Source organism: Fistularia commersonii, chromosome 24, assembly GCF_037954325.1.
Source record: "Fistularia commersonii isolate RoL2024-O1a breed Wild chromosome 24, RoL_Fcom_v1.0, whole genome shotgun sequence".
NCBI classification, from domain to species: domain Eukaryota; kingdom Metazoa; phylum Chordata; class Actinopteri; order Syngnathiformes; family Fistulariidae; genus Fistularia; species Fistularia commersonii.
This window is the reverse complement of record NC_141307.1, coordinates 7,412,126-7,439,450: the sequence shown is the minus strand read 5'-3', so window position 1 is coordinate 7,439,450 and position 27,325 is coordinate 7,412,126. Positions and strand designations below refer to the sequence as shown.

General features: G+C 47.6%; 10 non-coding genes and 1 pseudogene across 10 annotated transcripts; all 11 read left to right on the top strand.

Annotated features, from left to right (window-relative positions):
- The first annotated feature begins 1,590 nt into the window (after nt 1-1,590).
- LOC147219863 (U2 spliceosomal RNA) lies at nt 1,591-1,781 on the top strand. Its single transcript, XR_015108161.1, has one exon. It is a non-coding gene; the product is annotated as a U2 spliceosomal RNA (small nuclear RNA).
- A 625-nt stretch (nt 1,782-2,406) lies between these two features.
- On the top strand, nt 2,407-2,570 carry LOC147219862 (U1 spliceosomal RNA). The gene has a single exon (XR_015108517.1). It is a non-coding gene; the product is annotated as a U1 spliceosomal RNA (small nuclear RNA).
- Nucleotides 2,571-6,950: 4,380 nt separating this feature from the next.
- On the top strand, nt 6,951-7,115 carry LOC147219861 (U1 spliceosomal RNA). The gene has a single exon (XR_015108259.1). It is a non-coding gene; the product is annotated as a U1 spliceosomal RNA (small nuclear RNA).
- Nucleotides 7,116-7,409: 294 nt separating this feature from the next.
- On the top strand, nt 7,410-7,600 carry LOC147219860 (U2 spliceosomal RNA). The gene has a single exon (XR_015108154.1). It is a non-coding gene; the product is annotated as a U2 spliceosomal RNA (small nuclear RNA).
- A 654-nt stretch (nt 7,601-8,254) lies between these two features.
- LOC147219859 (U1 spliceosomal RNA) lies at nt 8,255-8,418 on the top strand. The gene has a single exon (XR_015108406.1). It is a non-coding gene; the product is annotated as a U1 spliceosomal RNA (small nuclear RNA).
- A 2,578-nt stretch (nt 8,419-10,996) lies between these two features.
- Nucleotides 10,997-11,115, top strand: LOC147219858 (5S ribosomal RNA; annotated as a pseudogene).
- Nucleotides 11,116-12,482: 1,367 nt separating this feature from the next.
- Nucleotides 12,483-12,601, top strand: LOC147219857 (5S ribosomal RNA). The gene has a single exon (XR_015108654.1). It is a non-coding gene; the product is annotated as a 5S ribosomal RNA (ribosomal RNA).
- A 5,963-nt stretch (nt 12,602-18,564) lies between these two features.
- On the top strand, nt 18,565-18,683 carry LOC147219856 (5S ribosomal RNA). Its single transcript, XR_015108310.1, has one exon. It is a non-coding gene; the product is annotated as a 5S ribosomal RNA (ribosomal RNA).
- A 1,851-nt stretch (nt 18,684-20,534) lies between these two features.
- LOC147219855 (U2 spliceosomal RNA) lies at nt 20,535-20,725 on the top strand. Its single transcript, XR_015108179.1, has one exon. It is a non-coding gene; the product is annotated as a U2 spliceosomal RNA (small nuclear RNA).
- A 993-nt stretch (nt 20,726-21,718) lies between these two features.
- Nucleotides 21,719-21,837, top strand: LOC147219854 (5S ribosomal RNA). The gene has a single exon (XR_015108634.1). It is a non-coding gene; the product is annotated as a 5S ribosomal RNA (ribosomal RNA).
- A 2,428-nt stretch (nt 21,838-24,265) lies between these two features.
- LOC147219853 (5S ribosomal RNA) lies at nt 24,266-24,384 on the top strand. The gene has a single exon (XR_015108556.1). It is a non-coding gene; the product is annotated as a 5S ribosomal RNA (ribosomal RNA).
- The last annotated feature ends 2,941 nt before the right edge of the window (nt 24,385-27,325 follow it).

Here is a 27,325-nt window from a genome sequence, read left to right as displayed (position 1 = left end):
TTGTTGAAGTCCTGGGTTTACTTTGATGCTCCGGCGTCCTGTCGGGGGGCCGTGCACCACGTGACCGGGCAGATACGGAAGATGCATTAGCCATGTTGTTTTTTGTAAAGCAGGAACATCGGCCTCCACCGGGACCTCCGTCTCCGGGGCGAGACGGAGGTCTTATCTTATCTTATCTTGACCTCCACCTGTTTTCTGCTCTCACTACAGATCACAACGGCATCTGCAAAGGTCACGGTCCGTGGAGATTCACGTCTCCCCTCATCCGTCAGGCCGTCCGTCACCATTGCGTACAAGAAGGGGCTCAGGGCCTATCCCCGATGGAGTCCCGCTTCCACCTTGAACTTCTCTGGTCCCGTCTTACAGCATACCGCACCACTGTTTCCCAGCGAGCATACATGTCCTGCACCAGTGTAACACACTTCTCTGCCACTCCAGACTTCCTCAAAGGATACCAGAGCTCCTCTCTTGGCAACCTGTTGTACGCCTTTTCTAGGTGTAAAAAAAGGATATGCGGCTCCCACCGGCCTTCTCTGTACTTCTCTATGAGCATTCTCGGCGCAAATACTGCATCTGTAGTACTCTTCCTTTTTACATGTGTATTTTATTTATTTTTCTCTATCTCTTGTCATTAACTGTCCTGCCGTGCATACGAGTCCTGGTATGGGCTTTAATAGCTCCCTCTTTATAGCTCCCCTAAGGTAAAGAGTGTCTGATGATCGTCTGATCTCGGAAGCCAAGCAGAGTCGGGCCTGGTTAGTACTTGGATGGGAGACCGCCTGGGAATACCAGGTGCCGTAAGCTTTTTCATGTTCGTTCCCTCTGTCAAAAGCAGGGGGTGCTGTCTCTCAAGAGCGCCAACATTTCACACACAGACACACGCCGCTCATTCCCTTGTGTCTGTCCTACCGGAGTCACCGTGAAGCCCGGCGCGACACGCGCTCAGTCATAGTTCCCCGCCTTACCTTTCGGGTCAATTTCCGTTGTCTCGCCGCCTCCGTCCGTCGCTCGCCGCCGTTCTTGTCATCCCCGTACAGTATTTCTCCATGTGTGCTGAATTTCTTTTTCTCTCGTTTATACCTGTCGCTGTTGAATAATCCAACCGCTGATCGCCATACCGCTGGCTCTCCTAGGCACTTCCAGGACTCCACCTGTACGCTACGTCATCGGGACCCACTGCCTTTGAACTCCTCATCCTCTTCGATGCCCCCCTCGCTTCTTTTTACGCTGGTCTCTGCTCCTTTGCGGTCGCCAGTAGTCACCGCTTCTACCCCTGGCTCTCTTTCATTTTTCCCCATTCATTCATTCATCAGGTTCCGAGGAGTCTGCTTGTTGAAGTCCTGGGTTTACTTTGATGCGCCACGTGACCGGGCAGATGCGGAAGATGCATCGGCCATGTTGTTTCTTGTAAAGCAGGAACGTCGGCCTCCACCGGGACCTCCGTCTCCGGGGCGATGGGGGCGATGGGGGAGATGCGCCGTCGCTCCGGGCCGAGCGGCGGAGACGGGGTGGGGGTTGATTTGTGAATGAAGTCGTGAGTGAAGCTGACGGTGCGGGGGATGCGCTGGCGTCGAGCGAGGGCGCGGGGCTATCGCTTCTCGGCCTTTTGGCTAAGATCAAGTGTAGTATCTGTTCTTATCAGTTTGATATCTGATACGTCCCCTATCCAGGGACCAAATATTAAATTGATTTTTGGAACAGGGAGATGGAATAGGGGCTTGCTCCGTCCACTCCGCGCATCGACCCGGTATTGCAGTATCTCTGGGAACAGTGCACCCCCCGCTTTTGTGTCCGATGTCAAGGTTGCCGTGGCCTCCAACAACGTCATACGTAACCAACACACACGGGATCCAGATCTTGCCTGTGTGACCAGCGACACTGTCCCCGTTGTTTCTGCCGGTAGGGAGCGGTAGATAGCGACACACGAGCGTGTCTGCCTGAAACCCTGTCCCTACCATTCGCCCTGTGCAGCCCGATAAAATCCCACTATGGACCAGAACTGAGCCTAAATGGATCGCATTTGAAACGGATGGATTGCCTTGTATAGACTGTGTCAGACTGGGCTCAGGGGGAAGTTCTCCCGGTCGTAGAGCGGCAGAAACCCCTCGCGGCATCAGGAGGACGGACGGAACGTGTTCCGGTTGTCCTCTGACTTCTTCGTGAAAATTAAAGCGTCCGTGTCGTTTTCGGCGTCCCGGCCCGTCAGAACTCAGAGTTGACGGTTTTTTGACGGCGTGTGTGTGTGTGTGTGCGCGTGTGTGTGTGTGTGCGCGTGTGCGTGTGTGTGTGTGTGTGCGCGCGCGAGAGGGATCGTGTGTGAGCTCCCGGAAGAGTCCGCGTGGGTTCCCCCCCGACTGAGAACGGCGTGCGTGTGAAAGCGGTCCGTGCGCGGGACGCGTGCGACTCATACTTACCTGGCAGGGGAGATACCATGATCAAGAAGGTGGTTCACCCAGGGCGAGGCTCAGCCATTGCACTGCGGCTGTGCTGACCCCTGCGAATTCCCCAAATGTGGGAATCTCGACTGCATAATTTCTGGTAGTGGGGGACTGCGTCCGCGCTCTCCCCTGTCGTGCTGTTCAAGAGCAAGTCTGTGTCGCTGGAGGCCGGGTTCACTGTTTATGGTCGCGCGCGCCCACCCTCCCTGGCCGGGCTGTGACCCAACCAGGGAGTTGTCGTTGCACATGGCAGGTGCACCGCAAAAGCGTGGATTTACGATCGGGCCAAAAAACAATCCAGAGTGTCCAAGTCCCTGAAATGCTCCTGCTTCTTGATCTCCACTCCCTGTAGCCTCACCGTTCCACCCGAGTTCCTCTCATCCCCACACATGTATGCTGTCTTGCTGCGACTGACTTTCGTTCCTCTCCTTTCCAGAGCATACCCCCACCTCTCTATAGTTTCACCGAGACACTTTACAGTTTATAGTTTATTTTGATTTCTAATTCTGCCTTTTATTATTTATTACTGTTATATTTTCTGGAACTCTGGCACAACAGTTTCCTTCGGGATTAATAAAGTTGTTCTTATCTTATCTTATCTTATCTTATCTTATCTTATCTTATCTTATCTTATCTCATCTTATCTTATCTTATCTCGACCTCCACCTGTTTTCTGCTCTCACTACAGATCACAACGGCATCTGCGAAGGTGACGGTCCGTGGAGATTCATGTCTACCCTCATCCGTCAGCCCGCCCGTCCGTCACCATTGCGAACAAGAAGGGGCTCAGGGCCTATCCCCGACGGAGTCCCGCTTCCACCTTGAACTTCTCTGGTACCGTCTTACAGCACACCGCAAGCACCACTGTCTCCCAGCTAGCATACATGTCCTGCACCAGTGTAACACACTTCTCTGCCGCTCCAGACTTCCTCATAGGATACCAGAGCTCCTCCCTTGGCAACCTGTCGTACGACTTTTCAAGGTGTACAAAAAGGTAATGGGGCTCCCACGGGCCTTCTCTCTACTTCTTTATGAGCATTCTCGGCGCAAATACTGCATCTGTAGTACTCTTCCTTTTTCCATGTGTATTTTATTTAATTTTCTCTTTCTCTTGTCATTAACTGTCCCGCCGTGCATTTGAGTCCTAGTATGGCCTTTGATAGCTCTCTCTTTACCTTAGGCTTTAGCCTTAGACATATATTGTCACATCCAATCTCGCATATGTCAGCAACAGGAACCAGTTTTAAAGATTTCCCGGGTTTTTTTAAAACTGGTTCCAAAAATCTACAACTTTGTGAGATATTTTTTTTTTTTGACCAAATGGCTTTATCTTTCATTCTTGAGACAGGATTTGAGTGAATCTATACATTGTTTAGATTCTATATTGTGTAGAATCACATCCTATTCAACACATTTGATCCTAACAAACCAACTTTAAAGAATTCCAGTTATTTTCACTTGTGCCAAAAACCTTCAACTTTGTGAGATACATACTTTATGTCCAACTGGCTTTATGATTAAACCTGCGGCTCGATTTTAGTAAATATGATGTATGTGGTGTAGATTCAAGTCCTAACCAACATGTTTTAGCAACAGAGTTTTAAAGAATTCTCTTTTTTTTTTATAAACTTGTTCCAAAATTCTTCAACTTGGTGAGATGAAATTTTTTGACCAAATGCCATTATGCTTCATTCTTGCGTCTTGATATGACTGAACTTATGCATTTTGCAGATTCTACATTGTATAGAATCACATCCTATTCAGCTCAATCTAATACCAGGCACCAGCTTTAAAGAATTCCAAAGTTATGGACAACTTCTGCCAAAATCCTCAAACCTCTTGAGATAAACAGTTTTTCTACAAATGGCTTTATCTTTTAAACCTGCGGCTGGATTTCAGTAAATTTGAAATTTAATTGTGTAGAATCACGTCCTAGTCAATATACACTCACCGGCCACTTTATTAGGTACATCATGCTAGTGACGGGTTGGACCCTCTTTTGCCTTCAGAGCTGCCTCAATTCTTTATGGCATAGATTCAAAAAGGTGATGGAAGCATTCCTCAGAGAGTTTGGTCCATATTGACATGATGGCATCACACAGTTGGCGCAGATTTGACGGCTGCACATCCATGATGCGAATCTCCCGTTCCACCACATCCCAAAGATGCTCTATTGGATTAAGATCTGGTGACTGGGGAGGCCATTTGAGTACAATGAACTCATTGTCATGTTCAAGAAACCAGTCTGAGATGATTCCAGACATGCTGAAAGTAGCCATCAGAAGTTGGGTACATTGTGATCATAAAGGGATGGACATGGTCAGCAACAATACTCAGGTAGGGTGTGGCGTTGCAACAATGCTCAAATGGTACCAAGGTGCCCAAAGAGTGCCAAGAAAATATTCCCCACACCATTACACCACCACCGCCATCCTACAAAGCAGGATGGATCCATGCTTTCATGTTGTTGACGCCAAATTCTGACCCGACCATCCGAATGTCGCAGCAGAAATCAAGACTCATCAGACCAGGCAACGTTTTTCCAAACCTCTATTGTCCAATTTCGATGAGCTTGTGCAAATTGTAGCCTCAGTTTCCTGTTCTTAGCTGAAAGGAGTGGCACCCGGCGTGGTCTTCTGCTGCTGGAGCCCATCTGCCTCAAAGTTGGACGTACTGTGCGTTCAGAGATGCTCTTCTGCCTACCTTGGTTGTAACGGGTGGTTATTTGAGTCACTGTTGCCTTTCTATCAGCTCGAACCAGTCTGGGCCATTCTCCTCTGACCTCTGGCATCAACAAGGTATTTCCGCCCACAGAACTGCCGCTCACTGGATATTTTTTCTTTTTCGGACCATTCTCTGTAAACCCTAAAGTCACTCAAATCATCTTTCTTCCCCAGACTGATGCTCGGTTTGAACTGCAGGAGATTGTCTTGACCATGTCTACATGCCTAAATGCACTGAGTTGCCGCCATGTGATTGGCTGATTAGAAATTAAGTGTTAACAAGCAGTTGGACAGGTATACCTAATAAAGTGGCCGGTGAGTGTATGTTGAATATGATGTAATTCTTCGTCACATTTAGTGTAATCCAGCCGCAAGTTTAAAAATTAAGCCATTTGGATATAAAGTGTTTAGCTCACAACGTTGAAGTCATTTGGAACAAGTTGTAAATAACTTTTTAATTCTTTAAAGCTGGTGTCTTGAGAAGAAATATGCTGATTAGGATGTGATTCTACACAATATATGTCACCTTTACTAAAATCCAGCCACAGGTCAAAAAGATAATGCCATTTGGACAAAAATGTTTATCTTACCAATTTGTAGGTTTTTGGCACAAGTTGTAAATAACTTAGTAATTCTTTAAAGTTTTTGTTATAATTTTTTTTAAATAGGATGTGAATTTACACTATATAGGTCACATTTACTGAAATCCAGCAGCAGGTTTCAAAGATAAAGCCCTTTGTTATTTTTTTTTTTTTTATCTCACCAAGTTGAAGTTATTTGGAAATAGTTGTAAATCACATTGGAATTCCTTCAAGCTGGTGTCTGTTGCTGAAATATGCTGAATAGCATGTGATTCTTTGAAATAAATGTCATAATTACTGAAAATCAGCCGCACGTTTAAAAATAAAGCCATTTGGAAACAAAATGTTTATCTCACCATGATGAAGGATATTGGGCAAAAGTTCCAAATAACTTTGTAATTCTTTAAAGCTGGTGTCTGGAGAAGATATATGCTGATTAGGATGTGATTTTACACAAAAAATATGTCATGCTGAAATCTAGCTGCAGGTTAAAAACGATAATTCCATTTGGCCAAAAAAGTTTATCTTACAAATTTGAAGGTTTTTGGATAAAGTTGTAAATAACTTTGTAATTCTTTAAAGCTTGTGTCTGTTGCTGAAATTTGTTGAATAGGAGGTGAATTTACACTTTGAATGGCACATTTCCTGAAATCCAGCGGCAGGTTTCAAAGATAAGGTCAGTTTTTCAAATTTCTTTATCTCACCAAGTTAAAGCTTTTTGGAACAATTTTTAAATTTCAAGAGGATTCCTAACAGCTGATGTCGAGTTCTAAATATGTTGGATTGGACGTGATTCTACACAATATATGTCACATGTGCTGATATCCAGACACAGGCTTAAACAATAAACCATTGGGATATAAAGTGTTTATCTCACTATATTGAAGGTTTTTTGGCACAAGTTATAAATTACTTTGGAATTCTGTAAAGCTGGTGTCTGGTGATGAAATATGTTGATTGGGAAAATTGAAGCGTCCGTGTCGTTTTCGGCGTCCCGGCCCGTCAGAACTCAGAGTTGACGGTTTTTTGACGGAGTGTGTGTGTGTGTGTGTGTGTGTGTGTGTGTGTGTGTGTGTGTGTGTGTGTGTGTGTGTGCGCGTGCGCGAGAGGGATCGTGTGTGAGCTCCCGGAAGAGTCCGCGTGGGTTCCCCCCCGACTGAGAACGGCGTGCGTGTGAAAGCGGTCCGTACGCGGGACGCGTGCGACTCATACTTACCTGGCAGGGGAGATACCATGATCAAGAAGGTGGTTCACCCAGTGCGAGGCTCAGCCATTGCACTGCGGCTGTGCTGACCCCTGCGAATTCCCCAAATGTGGGAATCTCGACTGCATAATTTCTGGTAGTGTGGGACTGCGTCTACCCCTGGCTCTCTTTCATTTTTCCCCATTCATTCATCAGGTTCCGAGGAGTCTGCTTGTTGAAGTCCTGGGTTTACTTTGATGCGCCACGTGAGCGGGCAGATGCGGAAGATGCATCGGCCATGTTGTTTCTTGTAAAGCAGGAACGTCGGCCTCCACCGCGACCTCCGTCTCCGGGGCGATGGGGGAGATGCGCCGTCGCTCCGGGCCGAGCGGCGGAGACGGGGTGGTGGTTGATTTGTGAATGAAGTCGTGAGTGAAGCTGACGGTGCGGGGGATGCGCTGGCGTCGAGCGAGGGCGCGGGGCTATCGCTTCTCGGCCTTTTGGCTAAGATCAAGTGTAGTATCTGTTCTTATCAGTTTAATATCTGATACGTCCCCTATCCGGGGACCAAATATTAAATTGATTTTTGGAACAGGGAGATGGAATAGAGGCTTGCTCCATCCACACCGCGCATCGACCCGGTATTGCAGTATCTCTGGGAACGGTGCACCCCCCGCTTTTGTGTCCGATGTCAAGGTTGCCGTGGCCTCCAACAACGTCATACGTAACCAACACACACGGGATCCAGATCTTGTCTGTGCCCTGCGTGACCAGCGACACTGTCCCCGTTGTTTCTGCCGGTAGGGAGCGGTAGATAGCGACACACGAGCGTGTCTGCCTGAAACCCTGTCCCTACCATTCGCCCCGTGCAGCCCAATAAAATCCTACTATGGACCAAAACTGAGCCTAAATGGATCGCATTTGAAACGGATGGATTGCCCCCGATAGACTGTGTCAGACTGGGCTCAGGGGGAAGTTCTCCCGGCCGTAGAGCGGCAGAAACCCCTCGTGGCATCAGGAGGACGGACGGAACGTGTTCCGGTTGTCCTCTGACTTCTTCGTGAAAATTGAAGCGTCTGTGTCGTTTTCGGCGTCCCGGCCCGTCAGAACTCAGAGTTGACGGTTTTTTGACGGAGTGTGTGTGTGTGTGTGCGTGTGTGCGTGTGTGCGCGTGTGCACGTGTGCGTGTGTGTGTGTGTGCGTGTGTGTGTGTGCGCGCGCGCGCGAGAGGGATCGCGTGTGAGCTCCCGGAAGAGTCCGCGTGGGTTCCCCCCCGACTGAGAACGGCGTGCGTGTGAAAGCGGTCCGTGCGCGGGACGCGTGCGACTCATACTTACCTGGCAGGGGAGATACCATGATCAAGAAGGTGGTTCACCCAGGGCGAGGCTCAGCCATTGCACTGCGGCTGTGCTGACCCCTGCGAATTCCCCAAATGTGGGAATCTCGACTGCATAATTTCTGGTAGTGGGGGACTGCGTCCGCGCTCTCCCCTGTCGTGCTGTTCAAGAGCAAGTCTGTGTCGCTGGAGGCCGGGTTCACTGTTTATGGTCGCGCGCGCCCACCCTCCCTGGCCGGGCTGTGACCCAACCAGGGAGTCGTCGTTGCACATGGCAGGTGCACCGCGAAAGCGTGGATTTACGATCGGGCCAGAAAACAATCCAGAGTGTCCAAGTCCCTGAAATGCTCCTGCTTCTTGATCTCCACTCCCTGTAGCCTCACCGTTCCACCCGAGTTCCTCTCATCCCCACACATGTATGCTGTCTTGCTGCGACTAACTTTCGTTCCTCTCCTTTCCAGAGCATACCCCCACCTCTCTATAGTTTCCCCGAGACACTTTACAGTTTATAGTTTATTTTGATTTCTAATTCTGCCTTTTATTATTTATTACTGTTATATTTTCTGGAACTCTGGCACAACAGTTTCCTTCGGGATTAATAAAGTTGTTCTTATCTTATCTTATCTTATCTTATCTTATCTTATCTTATCTTATCTCGACCTCCACCTGTTTTCTGCTCTCACTACAGATCACAACGGCATCTGCGAAGGTCACGGTCCGTGGAGATTCATGTCTACCCTCATCCGTCAGCCCGCCCGTGCGTCACCATTGCGAACAAGAAGGGGCTCAGGGCCTATCCCCGACGGAGTCCCGCTTCCACCTCGAACTTCTCTGGTACCGTCTTACAGCACACCGCACGCACCACTGTCTCCCAGCTAGCATACATGTCCTGCACCAGTGTAACACACTTCTCTGCCGCTCCAGACTTCCTCATAGGATAGCAGAGCTCCTCTCTTGGCAACCTGTCGTAGGCCTTTTCTAGGTGTACAAAAAGGCAATGCGGCTCCCGCCGGCCCCCTCTGTACTTGTCTATGAGCATTCTGGGCGCAAATACTGCATCTGTAGTACTCTTCCTTTTTCAATGTGTATTTTATTTAATTTTCTCTTTCTCTTGTCATGAAGTGTCCCGCCGTGCATACCAGTCCTGGTATGGCCTTTGGCAGCTCCCCCTTTACCTTCGGTAAAGAGTTTCTGATAATTTTTGGTTAGAGTAGCCTTGGGCGCCACTGGCTGTAATCATGGAAACGCAATAGAGGGAGCTCCTGACAGATGTGGAAATGACTGGAGGTGGAAAAGACGGATGAGGGCTGCTTATAAAATGCCCTTCCGCGTAGACTCCGCCTTTTTTATGTTCGTCCCCTCTGTCAACAGCAGGAGGTGCTGTCTCTCAAGAGCGCCAACATTTCACACGCGGACACACGCCGCTCATTCCCTTGTGTCTGTCCCACCGGAGTCACCGTGAAGCCCGGCGCGACACGCGCTCAGTCATAGTTCCCCGCCTTACCTTCTTCGGTCACTTTCCGTTGTCTCGCCGCCTGCCTCCGTCCGTCGCTCGCCGCCTTTCTTCTCATCCCCGTACAGTATTTCTCCATGTGTGCTGAATTTCTTTTTCTCCCGTTTGTGTCTCTCGCTGTTGAATAATCCAGCCGCTGACCTCCGTACCGCTGGCTCTCCTAGGCACTTCCAGGCCTCCACATGTACGGTACGTCATCAGGACCCACTGCCTTTGATCTCCTCATCCTCTTCGATGCCCTCCTCGCTTCTTTTTACACTTGTCTCTGCTCCTTTTGTGATCGCCAGTAATCAGCGCTTCTACGCTTGGCTCTCTTTCATTTTTCCCCATTCATTCATCATATTCCTAGGAGTCTGGTTGTTGAAGTCCTGGGTTTACTTTGATGCTTTGGCGTCCTGTCGGGGGGCCGTGCACCACGTGACCGGGCAGATGCGGAAGATGCATCAGCCATGTTTTTTTTTTGTAAAGCAGGAACATCGGCCTCCACCGGGACCTCCGTCTCCGGGGCGAGACGGAGGTCTTATCTTATCTTGTCTTATCTTGACCTCCACCTGTGTTCTGCTCTCACTGCAGATCACAACGGCATCTGCAAAGGTCACGGTCCGTGGAGATTCACGTCTACCCTCATCCGTCACCGTTGCGAACAAGAAGGGGCTCAGGGCCTATCCCCAACAGAGTCCCGCTTCCACCTTGAACTTCTCTGGTCCCGTCTTACAGCACACCGCACCACTGTCTCCCAGCTAGCATACATGTCCTGCACCAGTGTAACACACTTCTCTGCCGCTCCAGACGTCCTCATAGGATACCAGAGCTCCTCTCTTGGCAACCTGTCGTAAGACTTGTCAAGGTGTACAAAAAGGCAATGCGGCTCCCACTGCTCTTCTCTGTACTTCTCTATGAGCATTCTCGGTGCAAATACTTCATCTGTAGTACTCTTCCTTTTTACATGTGTATTTTATTTAATTTTCTCTTTCTCTTGTCATTAACTGTCCCGCCGTGCATACGAGTCCTGGTATGGCCTTTGCTAGCTCCCTCTTTACCTTAGGCTGCAGCTTAAGGTAAAGTATGTCTGATGATTTTTGGTTCGAGTAACCTTGGGCGCCACTGGCTGTAATCATGGAAACTAAATAGAAGGAGCTTCCAGACAGATGTGGGAATGACTGGAGGTGGAAAACAAAGAGGACGGCTGCTTATAAAATGCCCTTCCGCGTAGGCTAGTCTCGTTTACGGCCATACCACCCTGAACACGCCCGATCTCGTCTGATCTCGGACGCCCAGCAGGGTCGGGCCTGATTAGTACTTGGATGGGAGACTGCCTGGGAATACCATGTGCCGTAAGCTTTTTCATGTTCGTCCTCTCTTTCGACAGCAGGGGGTGCTGTCTCTCAAGAGCGCCAACATTTCACACACTGACACACGCCGCTCATTCCCTTGTGGTTGTGCCACCGGAGTCACTGTGAAGCCCGGCACGACACGCGCTCTATCTTACTTCACCGCCTTACCTTGTTCGGTCACTTTCCGTTGTCTCGCCGCCTTTCTTGTCATCCATGTACAGTATTTCTCCATGTGTGCTGAATTTCTTTTTCTCTCGTTTGTGCCTCTCGCTGTTGAATAATACAAGCCGCTGACCTCCGTACCGCTGGCTTTCCTAGACACTTCCATGCCTCCACATGTACGGTACGTCATTAGGACCCACTGCCTTTGAATTTCTCATCCTCTTCAATGCCCTCCTCGCTTCTTTTTACACTCGTCTCTGCTCCTATTGCGGTCGCCAGTAGTCAGCGCTTTTACCCTTGGCTCTCTTTCATTTTTCCCCATTCATTCATCAGATTCCTAGGAGTCTGGTTGATGAAGTGTAGGGTTTACTTTTATGATTCGGCGTCCTGTCGGGGGGCCGTGCACCACGTGACCGGGCAGATGCGGAAGATGCATCAGCCATGATGTTTTTTGTAAAGCAGGAACATCAGCCTCCACCAGGACCTCCGTCTCCGGGGCGAGACGGAGGTCTTATCTTATCTTATCTTATCTTGACCTCCACCTGTGTTCTGCTCTCACTGCAGATCACAACGGCATCTGCAAAGGTCACGGTCCGTGGAGATTCACGTCTACCCTCATCCGTCACCGTTGCGAACAAGAAGGGGCTCAGGGCCTATCCCCAACAGAGTCCCGCTTCCACCTTGAACTTCTCTGGTCCCGTCTTACAGCACACCGCACAACTGTCTCCCAGCTAGCATACATGTCATGCACCAGTGTAACACACTTCTCTGCCGCTCCAGACTTCCTCATAGGATACCAGAGCTCCTCTCTTGGCAACCTGTCGTATGACTTTTCAAGGTGTACAAAAAGGCAATGCGGCTCCCACCGGCCTTCTCTGTACTTCTCTATGAGCATTCTCGGCGCAAATACTGCATCTGTAGTAATCTTCCTTTTTCCATGTTTATTTTATTTAATTTTCTCTTTCTCTTGTCATTTACTGTCCTGCCGTGAATTCGAGTCCTGGTATGGCCTTTGCTAGCTCCCTCGTTACCTTAGGCTGCAGCCTAAGGTAAAGTGTGTCTGATGATTTTTGGTTATAGTAACCTTGGGTGCCACTGGCTGTAATCATGGAAACGCAATAGAAGGAGCTCCAGACAGATCTGGAAATGACTGGAGGTGGAAAAGACGGAGGACGGCTGCTTATAAAATGCCCTTCCGCGTAGGCTAGTCTCGTTTACGGCCATAACACCCTGAACACGCCCGATCTCGTCTGATCTCGGAAGCCAAGCAGTGTCGGGCCTGGTTGGTACTTGGATGGGAGACCGCCTGGGAATACCAGGTGCCGTAAGCTTTTTCATGTTCGTCCTCTCTGTCCCCAGCAGGGGGTGCTGTCTCTCAAGAGCGCCAACATTTCACACACGGACACACGCCGCTCATTCCCTTGTGTTTGTCCCACCGGAGTCACCGTGAAGCCCACCTGTTTTCTGCTCTCAGTACAGATCACAACGGCATCTGCAAAGGTCACGGTCCGTGGAGATTCACGTCTACCTTCATCCGTCACCATTGCGAACAAGAAGGGGCTCAGGGCCTATCCCCGACGGAGTCCCGCTTCCACCTTGAACTTCTCTGGTCCCGTCTTACAGCACACCGCACGCACCACTGTCTCCCAGCTAGCATACATGTCCTGCACCAGTGCAACACACTTCTCTGCCATAGGATACCAGAGCTCCTCTCTTGGCAACCTGTCGTATGACTTTTCAAGGTGTACAAAAAGGCAATGCGGCTCCCACCGGCCTTCTCTGTACTTCTCTATGAGCATTCTCGGCGCAAATACTGCATCTGTAGTACTCTTCCTTTTTCCATGTGTATTTTATTTAATTTTCTCTTTCTCTTGTCATTAACTGTCCCGCCGTGCATGCGAGTCCTGGTATGGCCTTTGATAGCTCCCTCTTTACCTTAGGCTTTAGCCTTAGGCTGTAGCCTAAGGTAAAGAGTGTCTGATGATTTTTGGTTAGAGCAGTGTAGCACCCAACCTCTTAGTTATTGCAGTGATAGTACAATGGTTTGGGCCCTGGGAACGTTACTTCGATGAAATTTTCAATGGTAAACAGGAGAAACAATAATACCTAATTTTTTGATAACTTAAACTTATTTATGCTTTTTGATTATAGCAGTGCCTCCATCTCCTAAGGATAAAATATGAATTAAGACAAACACAGATCTCTTTAAGTACAAATTTAAAGTTTAGTTTCACAAAATTAAAAGAAAGAAAAATGAAATAAAATTGGTAGTGCGTTCATTTGAGATTTTGTCGCTTTGCAACTACATAAACATATTCAAAAACCATGTACATCCCTTCAAGTTCAGTCCAGTTCAAAAACCATAACCTTAAAGTCCTTTTTGTTTTTCTCAGAAAGTTCAATCGTGGCAGGCCTGATTCGATGCTCGGGATCGTTGGACCAGAAAAACAGAAAATGTCCGTTTCACTTGTTCACAAGCCCCAAAATAAAATGCATGTGCTTTGATGTACTCACTAATCCTTTTGGTGTTGAAGCAATGGATAGTCAAATGTTGTCCATCACCATGCGATTCCCTCTCGGCAAACGGGTTAGCAATGACTTGGCATCACGGCATCACGAAGTGCACTCGGTGAAACTCATCGGTTAAGCCTCAGCAGAAACGTCCAGAGAATTCCTCTCGGTCCACTGAGCGTCAAAGGTCTCCAATTCCAAGCTCATATACTTTACATACAGAGTATGAAATTAACTCGTGGTAAAATGCTAACAATGCTAACGCTCGATTAGCATCGCATATGTGCACTTAAACATATCGTCTTAGCATAAAAATCATATACACACCCTATATTGTGATTAAATCACAGGGTTAAATAGTCGAAAACAGCAACGTAGACTCTGCATCCACAATGTTTTATGACCATTCTCCTTTCAGCTTAGCTTCACAAACTTCCCTCGGCAAACGCAGCAGTCGAATGCCTCGCGCCTAGATGTTCTATTGCCTTCCTCATTCAGATCCGGCCCTCATGCATGGGTTCGGACACTAAGTGTACATCAACCAATACAATTCAAGAAAATACCATATTGACACTTAACAAGTTCGGATGCAAACAAAAGCACATGTTGAGCTGTACGTTTCACACAAGCTTGTGGCAATTAAAAGCACGATTCCCAAATAAATGACAAAAACCTTAGATAAGATTAAACCTTGTTTTTAACCATTTATGAACACATTTTAAACATGAAATATTAAATGTTTTACAGCCATTTCAGTCTTATTTCATTTTACTTAAATGTTAAAACATCTTTACATTTTAGCCTGTATGGTCTGTAATGAAATTTTAGACGGGCTACATCCTCCCCCTTCTAAAAGGTGTAGATGTCCTCATCTAACTGTACTGTTTAGACTTAGATCTGTAGGGGCATGTTTTAGGATGTTTCACAAGATCAGGGTTTCCTCTGGCACTGAGGTTCAAGTGAATGACCATGCTCTGGTGCACAATAGTCACAGGTTCCCCAGCTTGAGTTCCAGGTTTATCATAGGTCAAGCGGATCACTGGTTTTACTTCACACGTTGACTTTCTGCTTCTAGGGCTCGTTTGAGTTCTCAACTCCACATCAGTGTCTTCAGCTGTATCATTGGTATCTGCGTCCTCGTTGGAGGACTGATATTCCTCTTCCTGTGAACTGACAGAATGTACTTTCTCCACCTCCGGTTCACTCTCAGATGAGGGGAAATTTTCAAAGGGAGTATGCTCTGGGGTGGTTCGGTCTGGTATGGACAGTGGTTTCCTGACCTTATCATAGGTTGGGCACTCGTAGACACACTCATACTCAGATTCAGAGTTTGAAGAGATGTCAGATGTCTGATCATTTTGGTGATGTGTTTGATGTCTTAGAGTATGTTGTCTCCTGGTAACTGGTGTTCTGACTCTTTTAGTTTGTTCAGAATTATCAGGAATCCTGACAAGATAACCAATTTGTAGAAGGTGGTCTCTGTGTTGAGTTTTGACACTTCCAGTTCCTTGTTCGGGTTTGACTCTGTCTACAGGTAAGTTGGAAAACTTTTTAATCACAATATAGGGTGTGGATTTCCATCTATCTTGTAGTTTATGTTTCCCAGTGAGGCCAACATTTCTTACGAGGACTCGGTCTCCTTCTTGTAGAGGTTGGTCTCTTACTCGTTGATCATAACAGGTTTTGTTTCTCAGATGGCTCTTAGTTGCACACTCTGCAGCTAAATGGTAAGCTTTTTGGAGTTCTTTTCTCATTTTGTCCACATACTGTAGGTGAGACGTCTCTGAATTACCGTCGAGAGCTGTACCAAAACAGAGGTCAACAGGCAATCTGGCATTGCGCCCGAACATTAAGTAGTATGGGGAATATCCAGTGGACTAATTTTTAGTGCAGTTATACGCATGTACTAACTGACTGATATGTTGACTCCAGTTTTGTTTCTGCACATTTTCAAGCGTTCCAAGCATTGAGAGAAGTGTTCTGTTGAAATGTTCTGGTTGAGCATCACCTTGCGGATGATAAGGTGAGGTGCGCGACTTTCTTACTCCAAGCATGGATAAGAGTTCTTTTATAAGGCGGCTTTCAAAATCTCTACCTTGGTCTGAATGTATTCTAGCGGGTAGGCCATAATGAACAAAGTACTTTCCCACAATACTTTGGCAACTCTAACTGACTTTTGGTCCTTTGTAGGAAATGCCTGAGCATACCTTGTATAACAGACCTGGGAATTGTACAGCCCACGGGCCACATCCGGCCCGCGGGATGGCACTGACTGGCCCGTATGACAGACCTGGGCATTGTATGGCCCGGGCCACATACCTTTGGTTGACTCTGACCGCCAGTGTAAGGTTAATTGGAAATTACAAAATAAACATACTTTCTAATTTCACCTCATCCATGGGCTAAAGCTGCACTGCTTTTATTCTGAAGTTGTTTTTTTTTCTAATTCACGCACATAATAACGTAATGCGTATATCAAGACATGCGCGCGATTGAATCACAAGAAGACAACTTTCACCCTCAAAAATGTCCACTCAGGCTAAAAAAAGAAAGGTAGATGCCGAATGTAGGATTTTCAACAAAAATTGGACAGCTAAGTATTTATTTACTGAAGTTGGAGGTAAAGCTGTGTGTTTAGTTTGCGGGGAGCAGATCGCCGTGTTTAAGGACTACAATTTGAGTCGGCATTACCAGACAAAACATGCAGAGAAATATAAAAACCTGACTGATGACGAAAGAGCGCGGACATTGGAAGCTTTGCTAGCTAAGCTGCAAACGCAGCAAGGCTTTTTTACCAAGCTTCATACATCCAGGGATCTAGCAACCAAGACCAGCTTTGTGATATCCCACAAAATAGCCAAAAACAGCAAGCCATTCGCAGAGGGGGAGTTTGTGAAAGAGTGCTTGGTAGACTCTGCAGCACTAATATGCCCTGAAAAAAAAGCGGCATTTGAGCAAGTCCCGCTGTCCAGGCGAACCGTGGCGAGAAGGATCGAGGACATTGCGGGGAATCTGGAGCTACAGCTGCAACGTGAAGTGCCAAGTTTTGACTTTTTCTCCTTGGCTTTGAACGAGAGTTGTGATGTCCGCGACACAGCCCAGCTACTCGTATTTGTCCGTGGGATAGCGCCGGACTTCAAGATTACGGAGGAGCTGGCAGCAATGCGGTCGTTAAAAGGGATGACGACAGGGAGCGATCTCTTCACTGAGGTAAATGCTTGTATGGACACGTTGGGACTGAAATGGGACAGACTGGCAGGTGTCACCAAGGACGGTTGTCCAAATCTTACAGGGAAAAATGTCGGACTTTTAAAACGCATGCAGGATAAAGTGACTGAAATTGACCCTGATCAGAAATTGGTATTTTTACATTGTATTTTACACCAACATGTGTTGTGCACATCAGTGCTAAAAATTAACCATGTTATCGATGTTGTTACTATAATAGTTAACTTCATCAGGGCGCGGGCACTGAATCACAGACAGTTTATAACACTTATGGAGGAGCATGAGAGTGAGCACAGCGACATTGGCTACCACACTTCTGTGAGATGGCTCAGCCTGGGCAAAGTGCTAAAAAGAGTCTGGGATCTGAAAGCAGAAATCCAGGAGTTTTGTGAGACAAAAGGCAAGGCCATCCCAGAGCTTGCAGATGAGGACAGGATGGCAGATTTTGCATTTGCTGTTGATGTGACTGCACTGATGAATGAACTGAACACCAAGCTGCAAGGCAAGGGCCTTTTTGTGCATGAAATGCACAGCCCGGTGAAGGCTTTCATGAGAAAGATACAGTTGCTTTCAAGACAACAGGAGAGCAACACTCTCACTCACATGCTGACCCTGAAAGAAGTCACACCATCAGCTGATAACCTCTGCAGGTACTCATCCATGTGAGGAGCATTGTATTGTGAGTTTTCAAGGCAATTTGAGGATCTTAGAACAATGGAAGATGACATGCACATGATTTCTTCTCCCTTTACCTTCCATGTGGATGATGCACCCAGTGATTTTCAGCTGGAACTCATTGACCTGCAGTATGATGTAGTACTGGCAGAGCACTTTAAGTCAGGATCTCTGCTGGATTTCTACTCTTCTCTCAAGGAGGAGAACTTTCCAAACATTAGGAGACATGCTCAGAAGATGTTTGTTCTCTTTGGCTCTACCTACATTTGTGAACAAACATTTTCAATGATGAAGTTTACAAAATCCAGGTATAGATCCTCTCACTGATGATCATCTGTCAGCTGTGCTTCACATCTCCACTTCAGACATTCAACCTGACTTAGATGCACTTGTTAAAGCCTAGCAGAGATTAGATTTCTCTCACTGAACAAGAAAGAAGAACTTTAAAACACCATATGAGGTAGCTAGAGCTCCTCTCTTGGCAACCAGTCGTACGTCTTTCCTAGGTGTACAAAAAGGCAATGGGGCTCCCACGGGCCTTCTCTGTACTTCTCTATGAGCATTCTTGGCGCAAATACTGCATCTGTAGTACTCTTCCTTTTTCCATGTGTATTTTATTTAATTTTCTCTTTCTCTTGTCATTTACTGTCCCGCTGTGAATTCGAGTCCTGGTATGGCCTTTGCTAGCTCCCTCTTTACCTTAGGCTGCAGCCTAAGGTAAAGTGTGTCTGATGATTTTTGGTTATAGTAACCTTGGGTGCCACTGGCTGTAATCATGGAAACGCAATAGAAGGAGCTCCAGACAGATCTGGAAATGACTGGAGGTGGAAAAGACGGAGGACGGCTGCTTATATAATGCCCTTCCGCGTAAGCTAGTCTCGTTTACGGCCATACCACCCTGAACACGCCCGATCTCGTCTGATCTCGGAAGCCAAGCAGGGTCGGGCCTGGTTAGTACTTGGATGGGAGACCGCCTGGGAATACCAGGTGCCGTAAGCTTTTTCATGTTCGTCCTCTCTGTCCCCGGCAGGGGGTGCTGTCTCTCAAGAACGCCAACATTTCACACACGGACACACGCCGCTCATTCCCTTGTGTCTGTCCCACCGGAGTCACCGTGAAGCCCGGCGCGACACGCATTCAGTCATAGTTTCCCGCCTTACCTTTCGGGTCACTTTCCGTTGTCTCGCCGCCTCCGTCCCTCGCTCACCGCCTTTCTCGTCATCCCTGTACAGTATTTCTCCATGTGTGCTGAATTTCTTTTTCTCTCGTTTGTGCCTCTCGCTGTTGAATAATCCAGCCGCTGACCTCCGTACCACTGGCTCTCCTAGGCACTTCCAGGCCTCCACATGTACGGTACGTCATCAGGACCCACTGCCTTTGAACTCCTCATCCTCTTCGATGCCCTCCTCGCTTCTTTTTACACTTGTCTCTGGTCCTTTTGCGGTCGGCAGTAGTCAGCGCTTCTACCCTTGGCTCTCTTTCATTTTTCCCCATTCATTCATCATATTCATAGGAGTCTGGTTGTTGAAGTCCTGGGTTTACTTTGATGCTTCGGCGTCCTGTCGGGGGGCCGTGCACCACGTGACCGGGCCGATGCGGAAGATGCATCAGGCATGTTGTTTTTTGTAAAGCAGGAACATCGGCCTCCACCGGGACCTCTGTGTCCGGGGCGTGACGGAGGTCCTATCTTATCTTATCTTGACCTCCACCTGTTTTCTGCTCTCACTACAGATCACAACGGCATCTGCAAAGGTCACGGTCCGTGAAGATTCACGTCTACCCTCATCCGTCAGGCCATTCGTCACCGTTGCGAACAAGAAGGGGCTCAGGGCCTATCCCCGACGGAGTCCCGCTTCCACCTTGAACTTCTCTGGTCCAGTCTTACAGCACACCGCACCACTGTCTCCCAGCTAGCATACATGTCCTGCACCAGTGTAACACACTTCTCTGCCGCTCCAGATTTCCTCATAGGATACCAGAGCTCCTCTCTTGGCAACCTGTCGTAGGCCTTTTCTAGGTGTACAAAAAGGCAATGCGGCTCCCGCCGGCCCCCTCTGTACTTGTCTATGAGCATTCTGGGCGCCAATACTGCATCTGTGGTACTCGTCCTTTTTTCCATGTGTATTTTATTTATTTTTCTCTTTCTCTTGTCATGAACTGTCCCCGCGTGCATACCAGTCCTGATATGGCCTTTGGCAGCTCCCCCTTTACCTTAGGCTGCAGCCGAAGGTAAAGAGTGTCTGATGATTTTCGGTTCGCCGCCTTTCTTGTCATCCCTGTACAATGTTTCTCCATGTGCGCTGTATTTCTTTTTCTCTCGTTTGTGTCTCTCGCTGTTGAATAATCCAGCCGCTGACCTCCGTACCGCTGGCTCTCCCAGACACTTCCATTCCTCCACCTGTACGGTACGTCATCGGGACCCACTGCCTTTGAACTCCTCATCCTCTTCGATGCCCTCCTCGCTTCTTTTTATGCTGGTCTCTGCTCCTTTGCGGTCGCCAGTAGTCACCGCTTCTACCCCTGGCTCTCTTTCATTTTTCCCCATTCATTCATCAGGTTCCGAGGAGTCTGCTTGTTGAAGTCCTGGGTTTACTTTGATGCTCCGGCGTCCTGTCGGGGGGCCGCGCGCCACGTGAGCGGGCAGATGCGGAAGATGCATCAGCCATGTTGTTTCTTGTAAAGCAGGAACGTCGGCCTCCACCGGGACCTCCGTCTCCGGGGCGATGGGGGCGATGCGCCGTCGCTCCGGGCCGAGCGGCGGAGACGGCGTGGGGGTTTATTTGTGAATGAAGTCGTGAGTGAAGCTGACGGTGCGGGGAATGCGTTGGTGTCGAGCGATGGCGCGGGGCTATCGCTCCTCGGCCTTTTGGCTAAGATCAAGTGTAGTATCTGTTTTTATCAGTTTAACATCTGGTACGTCCCCTATCCTTGGACCTAATATTAAATTGATTTTTGGAACAGGGAGATGGAATAGGGGCTTGCTCCGTCCACTCCGCGCATCGACCCGGTATTGCAGTATCTCTGGGAACGGTGCACCCCCCGCTTTTGTGTCCGGTGTCAAGGTTGCCGTGTCCTCCAACAACGTCATACGTAACCAACATACATGGGATCCAGATCTTGTCTGTGCCCTGCGTGACCAGCGACACTGTCCCCGTTGTTTCTGCCGGTAGGGAGCGGTAGATAGCGACACACGAGCGTGTCTGCCTGAAACCCTGTCCCTACCATTCGCCCCGTGCAGCCCAATAAAATCCCACTATGGACCAGAACTGAGCTTAAATGAATCGCATTTGAAACGGATGGATTGCCCCCGATAGACTGTGTCAGACTGGGCTCAGGGGGAAGTTCTCCCGGCCGTAGAGCGGCAGAAACCCCTCGCGGCATCAGGAGGACGGACGGAACGTGTTCCGGTTGTCCTCTGACTTCTTCGTGAAAATTGAAGCGTCCGTGTCGTTTTCGGCGTCCCGGCCCGTCAGAACTCAGAGTTGACGTTTTTTTGACGGAGTGTGTGTGTGTGAGAGATTCACGCAGGGCGGTGTGTGTGTGTGTGTGCGAGACGGATGGTGTTTGAGCTCCCGGATCCTGCAGTATTTGTGAAGAGTCCGCGTGGGTTCCCCCCCCCGATTGAGTACGCGGTGCATACCCCCACTTCTCTAGATTGACCTCCACCTGTTTTCTGCTCTCACTACAGATCACAACGGCATCCGCAAAGGTCACGGTCCGTGGAGATTCATGTCTACCCTCATCCGTCAGCCCGTCCGTCACCATTGCGACCAAGAAGGGGCTCAGGGCCTATCCCCGACGGAGTCCCGCTTCCACCTTGAACTTTTATGCTATGGCCTTTGCTAGCTCCCTTTTTACCTTAGGCTGTAGCCTAAGGAGTGTCTGATGATTTTCGGTTCGAGTAGCCTCGGGCGCCACTGGCTGTAATCATGGAGACTAAATAGAAGGAGCTCCTGACAGATGTGGAAATGACTGGAGGTGGAAAAGACAGAGGACGGCTGCTTATAAAATGCCCTTCCGCGCGGGTATCCCTCGTTTACGGCCATACCACCCTGAACACGCCCGATCTTGTCTGATCTCGGAAGCCAACCAGGGTCGGGCCTGGTTAGTACTTGGATGGGAGACCGCCTTGGAATACCAGGTGCCGTAAGCTTTTTCATGTTCGTCCTCTCTGTCCCCAGCAGGGGGTGCTGTCTCTCAAGAGCGCCAACATTTCACACACGGACACCCGCGCTAATTCCCTTGTGCCTGTCCCACCGGAGTCACAGTGAAGCGCTCATTCATAGTTCCTCGCCTTACCTTTCGGGTCACTTTCCGTTGTCTCGCCGTCTCTGTCTGTCGCTCGTCGCCTTTCTTGTCATCCCTGTACAGTATTTTTCCATGTGTGCTGTATTTCTTTTTCTTTTGAATCATCCAGTCGCTGACCTCCGTACCGCTGGCTCTCCTAGACACTTCCATGCCTCCACATGTACGGCATGTCATCAGGACCCACTGCCTTTGAACTCCTCATCCTCTTCGTTGCCTTCCTCGCTTCTTTTCTTAAGAATAAGAATAAGAATAAGAACAACTTTATTAATCCCGAAGGAAATTGCAGTGCCAGAGTTACAGAAAATATAACAGTAATAAATCATAAAAGAAAGTTGTCGTTGCACATGGCAGGTGCACCGCGAAAGCGTGGATTTACGATCGGGCCAGAAAACAATCCAGAGTGTCCAAGTCCCTGAAATGCTCCTGCTTCTTGATCTCCACTCCCTGTAGCCTCACCGTTCCACCCGAGTTCCTCTCATCCCCACACATGTATGCTGTCTTGCTGCGACTAACTTTCGTTCCTCTCCTTTCCAGAGCATACCCCCACCTCTCTATAGTTTCACCGAGACACTTTACAGTTTATAGTTTATTTTGATTTCTAATTCTGCCTTTTATTATTTATTACTGTTATATTTTCTGGAACTCTGGCACAACAGTTTCCTTCGGGATTAATAAAGTTGTTCTTATCTTATCTTATCTTATCTTATCTTATCTTATCTTATCTTATCTTATCTTATCTTATCTTATCTTATCTTATCTTATCTTATCTTATCTTATCTTATCTCGACCTCCACCTGTTTTCTGCTCTCACTACAGATCACAACGGCATCTGCGAAGGTCACGGTCCGTGGAGATTCATGTCTACCCTCATCCGTCAGCCCGCCCGTCCGTCACCAAGGCGAACAAGAAGGGGCTCAGGGCCTATCCCCGACGGAGTCCCGCTTCCACCTTGAACTTCTCTGGTACCGTCTTACAGCACACCGCACGCAGCACTGTCTCCCAGCTAGCATACATGTCCTGCACCAGTGTAACACACTTCTCTGCCGCTCCAGACTTCCTCATAGGATACCAGAGCTCCTCTCTTGGCAACCTGTCGTAGGCCTTTTCTAGGTGTACAAAAAGGCAATGGGGCTCCCGCCGGCCCCCTCTGTACTTGTCTATGAGCATTCTGGGCGCAAATACTGCATCTGTGGTACTCGTCCTTTTTTCCATGTGTATTTTATTTATTTTTCTCTTTCTCTTGTCATGAAGTGTCCCGCCGTGCATACCAGTCCTGATATGGCCTTTGGCAGCTCCCCCTTTACCTTAGGCTGCAGCCGAAGGTAAAGAGTGTCTGATGATTTTCGGTTCGCTGCCTTTCTTGTCATCCCCTGTACAGTGTTTCTCCATGTGCGTTGTATTTCTTTTTCTCTCGTTTGTGTCTCTCGCTGTTGAATAATCCAGCCGCCCACCTCCATACCGCTGGCTCTCCTCGACACTTCCATGCCTCCACCTGTACGGTACGTCATCGGGACCCACTGCCTTTGAACTCCTCATCCTCTTCGATGCCCTCCTCGCTTCTTTTTACGCTGGTCTCTGCTCCTTTGCGGTCGCCAGTAGTCACAGCTTCTACCCCTGGCTCTCTATCATTTTTCCCCATTCATTCATCAGGTTCCGAGGAGTCTGCTTGTTGAAGTCCTGGGTTTACTTTGATGCTCCGGCGTCCTGTCGGGGGGCCGCGCGCCACGTGAGCAGGCAGATGCGGAAGATGCATCAGCCATGTTGTTTCTTGTAAAGCAGGAACGTCAGCCTCCAACGTGACCTCCGTCTCCGGGGCGATGGGGGCGATGGGGGAGATGCGCCGTCGCTCCGGGCCGAGCGGCGGAGACGCGGTGCATACCCCCACTTCTCTAGATTGACCTCCACCTATTTTCTGCTCTCACTACAGATCACAACGGCATCCGCAAAGGTCACGGTCCGTGGAGATTCATGTCTACCATCATCCGTCAGCCCGTCCGTCACCATTGCGACCAAGAAGGGGCTCAGGGCCTATCCCCGACGGAGTCCCGCTTCCACCTTGAACTTTTCTGCTATGGCCTTTGCTCGCTCCCTTTTTACCTTAGGCTGTAGCCTAAGGAGTGTCTGATGATTTTCGGTTCGAGTAGCCTCAGGCGCCACTGGCTGTAATCATGGAGACTAAATAGAAGGAGCTCCTGACAGATGTGGAAATGACTGGAGGTGGAAAAGACAGAGGACGGCTGCTTATAAAATGCCCTTCCGCGCGGGTATCCCTCGTTTACGGCCATACCACCCTGAACACGCCCGATCTCGTCTGATCTCGGAAGCCAACCAGGGTCGGGCCTGGTTAGTACTTGGATGGGAGACCGCCTTGGAATACCAGGTGCCGTAAGCTTTTTCATGTTCGTCCTCTCTGTCCCCAGCAGGGGGTGCTGTCTCTCAAGAGCGCCAACATTTCACACACGGACACCCGCGCTCATTCCCTTGTGTCTGTCCCACCGGAGTCACAGTGAAGCGCTCAGTCATAGTTCCTCGCCTTACCTTTCGGGTCACTTTTCGTTGTCTCGCCGTCTCTGTCTGTCGCTCGTCGCCTTTCTTGTCATCCCTGTACAGTATTTTTCCATGTGTGCTGTCTTTCTTTTTCTTTTGAATCATCCAGTCGCTGACCTCCGTACCGCTGGCTCTCCTAGACACTTCCATGCCTCCACATGTACGGCATGTCATCAGGACCCACTGCCTTTGAACTCCTCATCCTCTTCGTTGCCTTCCTCGCTTCTTTTCTTAAGAATAAGAATAAGAATAAGAATAAGAACAACTTTATTAATCCCGAAGGAAATTGCAGTGCCAGAGTTACAGAAAATATAACAGTAATAAATCATAAAAGAAAGGCAGAATTAGAAATAAAAATAAACTATAAACTATAAAGTGTCTCAGTGAAACTATAGAGTGTCTTAGTAAGCAGTGATAAAACTATAAGTGTCTTAGTAACAAGTGAGGTAAGGAGTGCACAATAGTATGATAGAAGGGAACATTGTAGTGTAGCTGTTATGAGATGAGATGAAATATGATGAAATATTGCACAGTGTGACTGTTATGAGATGAAAGATTGCACAGTTTCTGAATATTGCACAGAAATGAGATATTGCACATTTTTGTTTGTTTTTAAGTTAAAGATAGGTTGTTATGGTTGCCGGCAGCTGAATGGAGAGGAGTTAGAGGAGAGGAGTCTGATCGCCTCAGGAGGAAAGACCTCCTGTGGCGTTCAGTGGAGCTTCTCGGTGGTATCAGTCTACGGCTGAAAGAGCTCTGACAGGACGTCAGTGTGGCATGCAGGGGGTGATGGATGTTGTCCATGATGCTGAGGAGCTTCTTCAGCATCCTCCTCTCTGACACCTGCACCACAGACTCCTGCTCCACGCCCAGGACAGATCCAGCTCTCCTGATGAGCTTGTTGAGTCTGTTAGCATCAGCTGTCTTGAGCCTGCTGCCCCAGCACACAACAGCGTAGAAGATGACGCCGGACACCACCGAGTGGTAGAACATCTGCAGCATGGTCCTGCAGACATTGAAAGATCTGAGCCTCCTGAGGAAGAACAGGCGGCTCTGACCCTTTTTGAAGATGGCGTTGGTGTTAATAGTTGTAAAGTTGTAAATAGTTGACAAGTTGTAAATTACTTTGGAATTCTTTAAAGCTGGTGTTTGGTGTTGAAACATGCTGAATTTAATGTGATTCTCCACAATATATACTTCATATTTATTGAAATCCAGCCACAATTTAAAATAATAAAGTCATTTGGTCAGGAAGTGTTTATCTCACCAAGTCTAATGTTTTTGGCACAAGTTGAAAATGATTTTGGAAGTCTTTCAAGCTGGTGTCTGTTGCTGAAATATGCGTAATAGGACATGATTCTACACAATATAATTCATATTTACTTAAATCCAGCTGCAGCATTAAAGGATAAAGCCATTTGGTCAAAATTGTTTTTCTCATCAATTTGATGGTTTTTGACAAAAGTTGTAAATTTCTTTGGAATTCTTTAAAACCGGTTTTTGTTGCTGAAATATGCTGACTAGAATTTGAATCTACAGGATAGTTGTCAAATTTACTGTATTCCAACCACAGGATTAAAATATAAAGCAATATGGTCAACTAGTGTTTATCTCACCAAGTTGAAGGTTTTTGGCACAAGTTGTAAAGAACTCGAATTCTTTGAAACTGGTGTCTGGTGCTGAATTATGCTGAATATATGTAGTTCTACATAATATATGGAACATTTACTCAAATATAGAAGCATATTCAAAAGATAAAGCCAGCTGGACATAAAGTGTTTACCTCACCAAGTTGAAGGTTTTTGGGTAAAAGCTGTAAATAACTGTAATTCTTTAAAGCTGGTGTCTGTTGCTGAAATATTACTGAACTGGACGTGAATTTATATTATATATGTCACATTTACTGAAATCCAGCCGCAAGTTAAAAAGATAAAGCCCTTTGGTCATTTTTTTTTTTTTTTATCCCACCAAGTTGAAGCTTTTTGGAACAACTTTTAAATAAAAAGGGGATTTTTTTAAAATTGTGACCTTTGCAGAAATATGTTGAATAGGACGTGATCCTACATAATATATGTCACATTTACTAATCTCCAGCCGCAGGTTTAGACGATAAAGCCCAATGGACACAGAGTATTTATCCCACCGAGTTGAAGGTTTTTGGCAAAAGTTGTATATAACTTTGTAATTCTTTAGAGTTAGTGTCCGGTACTTAGATAGGATGTGAATATACACTATATATGTCACATTTACTGAAATCTCGCTGCATGTTTAAGGGATAAAGCCATCGGGTTATATTTTTATCTTATCAAGTTGAAGCTTTTTGAATAAGTTTTAAGTAACAAGGGAATTCTTTAAAACTGGTGTCTGGTATTAAAATATGTCTAATATGACATGGTTCTTCAGAATATAGGTCACATTCACTTCAATCCAGACGCAGGTTTAAACTAGAGGGACTAAGGAGGGATCATTTGATCCCTAACCTTTGGAGACTACAGAGGGGTCATTTGATCCCCCTGCCATGGAATGTGGTCTGTCCAGTATGCTAATAATGTGGCAGCCCTCCTGCTGGGAGTTGAATGCAGTTTATCAGAGGAGCAGCTCTGGGAGGAGGGGGGAGAAAGAAGTGTGAATCAGTTTTACATGGATTTCACCTAATCAAGGGTAATTGTAACTTCATTGCTTCTGACTCTGATCTTTCTCTTGAAAGCTTGAATGTGCTTGTTTTTTTTTTGGAAATATTCTGCATTGCTTGATGCTGGATAACCACTTCTTGTGCAGGCTTGATA